We start from the raw sequence: 9155 nt of genomic DNA on the forward strand, positions 1-9155 counted from the left end.
TGTTCCTGTATCCAGTGAACAGAATTCAGCTTTGTGGCACTTGTGCTTTTGGAATCTAACTCAGAATACAAAAATTATTTGCTGAAGCTTTGCAAACAGTAACTGGGCCCAGTGTGCTTTGCAATGAGCAGAACCATAGGACATGACATGGTAGTGTCTCAAGATCCATGACATCGGTAACATTGACCTGCATTGCCCTGAGAAGGGAATGAAATATATGACATGATTTAAGATTCCAATAAATACACACAAATATATTTGCCTGTACCACTATCCTAATTCTCACACCTTCCCTAGGTGTGTGAAAATAGGATGGCCGCTCCTTCAGATACATACTCCTGTCCATATGGAATGCACACATCCATTCAGTTCTAATAACCCCAAGTATATTTGAATGATTGCACATTTGGATGCCCATATACCTGTTGCTCCTGGAGTTTAATACTTGGGTATTAAATACTCAAATTAATCGCATGTCCGAATATGTGGAATTTGGCACGTGCAAAGCAGCACAAAAGAACTCATTTGCACAAGTTTTATTTTAGTTTAGTAAAGTTGTATCTTAAAGAAAACTTTTGGAACAACCAGTCTCTGGGACATGCCAGTTCTTTCCTGCCTGTCAAAATTGTCTAATGTGCATTCATTTTGGTGGCTTCCGAGTTGGAAGAAGGGGTGAAGATGGACTCTAAGTGGGTGGGTTCCTAGTGGGGAAAAAGGAAGGCACCATAGGGATTCACTATAAAGAACAATTCAGATTGGGGCCCAACTCCTTGGCTACATCTGTACTGCAACTAGATGGTGTGACTGCAGCATGTACATACATACCATAGCTAGTCTGAAGCTACCTAGCTAGCTATGCTGTCTCCAGTTGTTGCTGTCATACCTCCAACTGCAACATATGTAGCCTTAGGGTCTGAAGCTCTCTATTCTCCCAGGACAGAGCCCACCGTGACACTCCCTTACTCTATGGGAAACAAGGCAGTTCCTTAGGGAACAAACAATTACTGAGATATCAGGAACAGAGATAATACTGAACCTCATTATGAATTAAGACACAATTACCTTTCCAGTGCCATAGTAAGGCAACACCTTCAATTCAAGTCCACGGACTCAAATAGGTTATGCAGATTACCTGAGTTATGTAAATAATTCCATTTTCCCTCTGTGTTTTTCTTCTCAAACTCAGGTCAACTACATTCATTGACCTCCTAATTGTTATAAAGAGCATTACAATTTCTTAGATACTGTTCCTAAGTCCTGTACTATTTTGAGTCATCGGTAGCATTTGGATTTTCTTTTGCAGATCTAATAAATGCAGAAGTAACAGTTCTTTCGCTGAACGGGACAGACAGACAGAGCCATGCCTGGGGGGTGTGGTGCCCAGGGCATATCAGTCTGTGGGAGGTTGAAGGGGGGGGATGACAAGTGGCCGGACTGCGGAGTGGGGGGAGGCAAGTGGCCAAAACGTAGTACCGGCAGCACGGAACGGCCGCGGCAGGGCCCCCCAAAGTGAGCTGCCCCACTCGCCCACCCCTAGGGACAGCCTCGCAGCCAGACATTGTGAGAAGAGACAGAGGAAATGAAAGTACACCCAAACCAAAAAGTTCTCACTGCTATATGGAAAACTGTGGGGAGTGGAAGGAGGAGAAATGGTGGGGGGGACACAGACTTAAAATTTACAGGTTATGTTTCGAAGAAAAAAAAAATCACACCAATCCACCACAGCACACTATTTAAATAACATCTAGTGGATGACCTGAAAGTGGTCAGATGCGTAGCACTTCTGTACTGCTCATTTGAAGAAAATTCATAAACCTTCCAAAATTCCTAACTGCAACATTTAAAGTAATTATATTTCTTATTAGCCACCCCCTATTGAAAGGTATTCTCAGAAACATAATCCTTAGGATAAAAAATAATTGCTAGGGTTTTTTTTACGGAAGTGCCAAATTTCCTATTTTTGCTATAAACTTCCTCTTTTTAAATCCAAAACAGTTTATCTGCTGTGCAGGGTATACCTGTTCCTGTATAATGTGAGCACAAGAAAAGACCTTGAATCAGGCAGACAGCTGCCCTGTGGTAAAGACACAGTAACTTCACATGCTAATTTTGTTCAATGTTACCAACAGAGGGGGTTTGTTCATGAAGTTTTATGCCATTTATAATACCACCCACCACACTGAGAGCTGAGGTCGGCTTGGGCAGACATCATTTGGGAATACAGATCTTCAGTCACTCCTGTTGGAGATTCTCTGTTTTGTTAATATATGTCTTGCATTAAAGTGCAACATTTTGTGGAGGTGCTCATAATACACCTCCAAACATGTGGTGCCTGATTCTCTTCTCATTTTCACTGTTGTTAATCACAAGCAAATCTACTGAAGTCCATGGAGTTACGTTAGTGTGTGTATATATATATATATACATACACACACCTAATATGAGAGAAGCATCAAATCTTTGTTTACATCCTCTTTCTGATTTGGGGGGAATTACTGTTCATTCAGTTCAGAGGGTGGGGAGTTCCTGAAGTACTGTATGTGAAATATAGAAGATAAAAAGGTGTTTTTGGTTCCTTCTGAGTTATTTGTATCCTTGTGCAGCTCTCTCAGGCTCTGCAGACTTCTACCCAATTCATACCTTCGAAGTCAAGCACCACTTCCAAAGTTTTCAGGTCAGAAATTTGGCTGGATTTCTCTTCAGAGCTAGTTAATCCTATCTTAATTGAAGAGCTGGACAAGGTTTCACCACCTCCTTTCAGATTAAATTGCTGTCTTTAAATTGCTTCAAGCTTTTGCTTGCTCAGCGAAAAAGGAGCTAAGAACAAGAATCAAATAAAGGCCCTCCACACCTTCCCAACTCCTTTCCAGGCATCAGTGCAGCGTATCTTTTCATTAGGTCTCTGGGCAAACCTATAGTTAAATTTTTCAGTTTTTGAGGGGGGAAACAGCGAAAACAACAGGGGAAGCTGCCACAATGGAAGATCCCAAAATCATTAGCCGTATTCAGACTGTACATTAAAATATTAGTTTTATCTTTTTTGCTTAGCTTTCTACCTACCAATGTAACAGCAGGGAGAGAGCAAACAAATTTAAAAAAAAAAATCAAGTAAAATAAAAAAAGAAAATGTGATTATTTAAAAAAAAAATAACCACAAAATGGAAAGGTCAGCACAGGTTTATTGCCTGAAGCTACTTACTCATCTCAAATGCAGATTATGACTCAACAGGATCTGTTTCAAATCCCAAGATTATTCAATTTCACTTGCAATACTTGTTTGAACAAAAACAATTTCAATATTCCTTTGCAAAAAATGCCTGCAGAAGTCCAGAAGGAATCAGAAAAAATTAGTAATAAATAAAAATAAAATGTTTATTCAAATTAAGCAAATATAGGGGTTGTGGTGATATCTGATTGAGTGCTTAAGATCAGTTATTTTTTAAATCTCTCCAACAGTTCATTTTGCAGAGATCTGTGTTTTATTTAGTGCTCTTCCCTGAAAGCTTATGTAATTTGGTCATAAAAAATAAGTAGATCTCCAAATACTTTTTACCATTAACAACACAAAGTAGCATCGATTCTCTTGGCTTCTTTCCAGCTAAACAAAAAGAATCTAGGAGTCACTAGAATAATGCTGCTATTGTGTCTATGTACCTTGTACAGTCAGTATTTTTAAGATCTGCAATACAATATAGTTTCTACAGCGTGTTTTATTTCATATTGTATGCTATAAGCCCAATGACTTTTTGCTTTTTATTTAAACAATTCACTGATAGAATATTGTAAACCACAGACTCAAAGGCATAACTTCAAGTGCTCCATGGGGATTTAGCCTACAACGGTAATTAAAAAGTCTCTGGTTAAGTTTTCAATGATACACCTCTCAATGAGACATGGAAATATAATAAAACTTCTTAGACTCCTTTGATCAGTGTGCCAACAGTAATGAGAACTCCAAGGAGAAAGGACACTAGTGATATTAAAAGACAATAAAATGGTACCATATCCTAGTTTCTTTCTCCGTTGTAGACTTTCACAGTTATCAAAGAAATTAGTAGAAGAATTATAAGCCTTGTAACAATGACTTTAGTTACTCATAGTCCTCAAAGCCTATACAAAACAACTATTCAAAATAATGTTAACCTAAGATGAAAGCACTTTTTTTAAAGAATGGATTCATTTGGATACTTTCAGCCTTCCATTAAGGCTGATCCAAAACATCTGGGAAACTTCATGCCAAGGTCACTGATCTCAATGCATTTATAATAGACCAAACTAAAAAGTCAGGAGGAACAGACAAGTAACTATCCCTCTGAGGAATTAGAATACATATATACTGTCTGTCTGGCATGGCTTCATGTTAAGTCGTTTTGGATACACAGTACATTGCACTTAAATCTTTTGATAATTTTTAGAGTATTTTAAAACATTTTCTCTAATGGGGCTGCAATTCATTTGTTTCCCCACCCCCATTGCAAAAACCATAAATTGGAACGGAACAAAAAGGTAATTCCAATCTTTCTCCCAAAAGATTGTATATGTGATGCTGTTATACAAAGGAAACTAAATCTGCCTGCAATGACAGACTGAATTATTCATATACAAGTTGAATCATTTGAATGTTTAGAAAACTTACTTCAGGCTAAACTGTCCAAACAAGGAAAATGACAGACTTATGACAGAATTAATGTCATGGAGTATGAACATTCCCAATTCATTATGCCTGCTGATGGTATTGGTGCTAAAGAATAAGATACAGATATTTTAAACTCAGAGCACTCCTGCACCTTCTTTGACCTCTACAACTAGGGAATAGCTTTCATAGATGCTTCTCAAGCAAATCCCAGGACGTCATTCTCCCCTTGTACTCGGTCTTGGTGAGGCCTCAACTGGAGTACTGCATCCAGTTTTGGGCTCCACAATTCACAAAAGGATGTGGAGAAGCTTGAGAAAGTCCAAAGAAGAGCCACGCACATGATCAGAAGGTCAGGAAAACAGACCTTACAACACAGGCTGGGAGCTATGGGGCTCTTTAGCCTGGAAAAGCGCAGCCTTGGGGGTGACCTGATGGCCGCCTATAAGTTTATCAGGGGTGACCACCAGGATCTGGTGGAACGTCTGTTCACCAGAGCGCCCCAAGGGATGACGAGGTCGAACGGTCACAAACTCCTGCAAGACCGTTTCAGGCTGGACATAAGGAAGAACTTCTTTACTGTCCGAGCCCCCAAGGTCTGGAACAGTCTGCCAGCGGAGGTGGTTCAAGCACCTACACTGACCACCTTCAAGAGCAAATTGGATGCTTATCTTGCTGGGATCCTATGACCCCAGCTGACCTCCTGAACTTTGGGTGGAGGCTGGACTTGATGATCTTCCGCAACCCCTTCCAGCCCTAATGTCTATGAAATCTAAATAACTATAAAAGATTCATTCACATATGCACCCAAAAAAATAGCAGATTAGCAATTCTTTTATAACTGACTCCATTTTCTTGCAGTGTAAAACTGATTTCCAAATTGTTTTTATAAGAATGAAAAGGCAAGGTATTTTATCTTTGCAAGTTAAAGACCATACAGTAAACCTCCATCTGTTTGTTAGTGTTCAGTTGAACTCTGTGCTCAAAGCTACCCCATACCATAAGTGCAAAATCCCTTGAATTTTTTAAATTAATACTATGATGATCAACATAGTCAAGCAATTAACAATGCATCAAGCAGCCCAAAGTAACATCACATTCCAACTACGTGAACTCAATGAGCATTTAAGTGTAGCTTGCTCAAAGTTTTTCACTTACAATTATACAAATGAAACACTTAAAATCTCCATGATGATGTAAAAATATATGGAAAACACCTTCTCTCTCACATCCACCCTGCAATTATTCAGAGAACTAAGAGACTTGTGCTGACAGTTCCCAGATTCGCATGTCTGGACAGTGGCAGCCAAACTTTCTAGCAGGGGGCCACTGAGCCTGGAATTCATTTCCTTCTTGTTCCAATAGACCTCAAATTTGTTTACCTTCAGAATATGTTGCAATGCCAAGGAGCTGGTTAAGTGGGTAGGTTATTGCAGGTCAGGACATTTGTAGTTGTTATTGTGTCAACTGTTCCCATTATAGATTAGTATCCAGGTGGCAGGGAGGCTGCAAGCAGCTGCAGTAGGACCTGGAAAAAATCTGACATTTAGTATTTACTGTGGCCAAAATATCAAACATGGGTATATATTTAGACCCTGGCCTCAGTTTCAGAGGCACAGATCAGTCTTAACTCCCTTGAACTTTAATGCAATGGACTTAAGCCTGGTTGACAAAGTTGTATAGTATACATATTCATCTGGCCCTATGGGCTGAATCTGGACTGCAGGGTTTTTGGTACAGGCCCTACTGTGTGGGCACCAGTAGCTAAGGTGTTCATGCTGCCACTCCTCAACCACCAGAGCTGCAGGCCGAGTTACCTGTCAGCATGGACAGTGCCAGAGGGTGAATTCCCCTGATTTTAGCTGCTAGCAGCAACTGAAAACATTAAACTGAGCAGTGATGTTGGCCCGAGTTCTCGATACACTGACACTGCAGCTCTGGCAGTCACGGTTATGGGGTTAAGCTACAGTAGTGTTAACTCATTGGCTGCTGGCAGCTATGGCAAAAAGCCCTGATGGCAAGATGACCCACCTCTGGTGAGCAGATCTGGCTCTCAGGCTGTATGTCTGACAGCCCTCAAATAGTACCCTAATATCCCCTCAAAACAATCTCCAATCTCTCACCAGACCTCTTCTTCCTCCAGCACAGCAGTTTCCAAACTGTGGTACATGTACCACCAGTGGTACTCAGATGACCTGGAAGTGATATGTGGAAAGCCAGGGGGGCAGGGGAGGGGTGCACACAACCAGAGCCCAGCAGCAGCCTGCTGCACACAGCCAGGAACAAAGCACTGCATGTGTAGCAGCACCTAGTAGGTAAGTGTGCTGGGGGAAAGGGGAGGGGTAGATCAAAGCTTCCATGGTGAGGGATGTAGGGGGGCAGAGGCAGGGCCTGGCATGAATGGGGCCCCAGGGTGGGTGGTGGGATGGTCAGAGCCTGGGAGGCTTATCCAGGGGCTGGGGGCACACCCAAGGAGACACATGTGGGGTAGGGCTGTGCAAAAATTTTGCAGCCTTTTCTTTTCGGAGGTGTTTCAGGCCATTTTGGTGCTCAAAACACTGAATCTGAATAGAAATGGAAGGCTCCAAAATAGCTCTGAAATGAAAGGGATGGTCCAAAATGTTTTGGAGAATTTTGGAGTTTTGTAGCCGGATTTATAGGGAAACAAAAAACTAAGAAGAGGGAGGAGGAAGAGGGCGGGAAGAATTGCTCTGATATTGATGTCTAGCTCCCAGTTTGATTTCCCAGCTCTCTGATTGCTTCCCCCACTCTCTGATCATTTCCCCAGCTCTTCCCAGTGGAGCGCAAGCTCCAGGATCTGCGTGTGGGGTTTCAGCAGGCTGCCACAGTCACCTGGCACAACCTGTGCCAAGTGCCAGGAAGACTGCGGTCAGTGCTGCTGCTGGACCCAGCTGGCAGCAGAAGCCTGCTGAAACTCAGTGTGCAGGTCCACGGCTGCCATGCAGGAGCCGGGGTGGGGTAATCCTTGCTGACCCCTTCTGCATGAGGGGGCTCTGCCACGAGCCTTCAGAGGCCACAATCACCTCTGCTGTAGCCAGTGAGTGCAAGGCTTTTCTTTTTTTCTTTTTATTCAAGTGCCAGGAGGCTGGGCCAGGTGGGGGATGGGGCCAGGCAGGGCAGCCAGAGAACGCAGTGCAGCCAGCATCAAAACTCCAAAACAGATTCAGCCGAATCGAAATGGGACAGTGATCCGAAACACTGAAATGAATCACTGTCCCTCCAAAATGCCAAATCCAAAACCAAAATGAAATAGCTATTTTGCACAGCCCTAGGGCACACGCCCCCCAGATCTGTGTGTGGGGTAGAGGCAGGCTGCTGCTGCATGCTGGGCTCTGCACCACACTGCTGCTGGCCTGGAAGCCTTTCACAATGCCATGTGCCTACCACATGCTAGCTGCACTGCGTCCTCTGTCCACCCGGTGGCAGCAGGCACATAGTGTCCCATGCAGCTCTGGAGGCAGCTGTAGCATGGTGCAGAGCGCAGTGGCAGCCCACTGCTCCCCAGGGACTCTCTCCTCTTGGGCCGGTTTGCCCCATCCCCCTGGCAGGGCTAGCACAAAGGTGGCCTGGGCCTCTGCCTTAGTGGGGGGGAGCCACAGGAGACGTCCCATGGCTGCCCTGCCTGGTGCCATCCCCCACCCAGCCCAGCCTCCTGACACTTGAATAGAAAGAAAAAAAGAAAAGCCCTACACTCACCGGCTACAGCAGCAATGATTAGGGCCTCTGAGGGCTCGTGGCAGAGGTCCCCAACGCAGCGCAGGTCAGTGAAGATCACCCCCCTCCCCAGCCCGGCTTTCACATGGCAGCCATGGATCTGCGCACTGGGTTTCAGCAGGCTGCTGCTGCCAGCTGGGGCCAGCGGCTGCTCTGCAGTCTTCCTGGTGCTCAGCCGGGGCTGTGCCAAATGACTGCTGCTGGCCAAATTTTTAAATTTTAGCAGTTTTATATGGCTACTGTAAATGGATAAAACAATGCTTTATGATTACTAAAGAATCTGATGTTGTTTAAATACACTGTTACCTATGTGTATGAAGAATTTGTGGGTGGTCCTTAAGGCTGTATGATTTTAAACTGGTTGTACACAAACTGTCAGAGTTTGGGAACTGCTGCTCTAATACATTTCCTGAAGAATGTACTAAAGATCTACAGGAAAAGAGCATTTTAAGGATGTCTGCAGAAGTGTATTAAGGCTAGCAAGGAATGGAAGTGGGGGGGGCAACACAGGGGGGAGTCGTACCTCATAGGCGCAACCACTGAAAAAATTAATCCAATTAACTTGATTCAAATTCTCTCTCATCCTCTCCTATATATAGAAAATCTGACAAATTTATTTTGATACAGAAATAAAGCCATTGATAGGGTCCCTTTCAAGAGTTAAATGTTCTGGTCTCAGCACCAAACTATTTTGTTTTATATCAAATAAAAAATGTATCAAGAAATCAAGTATGTGTGATTTTTATTACTAAATATGTTGCTATAGTAAAAGTAATCAATTTTTTTT

The sequence above is a fragment of the Crocodylus porosus genome, unplaced genomic scaffold (assembly GCF_001723895.1).
Source record: "Crocodylus porosus isolate Cpor-Errol unplaced genomic scaffold, CroPor_comp1, whole genome shotgun sequence".
NCBI lineage: Eukaryota > Metazoa > Chordata > Crocodylia > Crocodylidae > Crocodylus > Crocodylus porosus.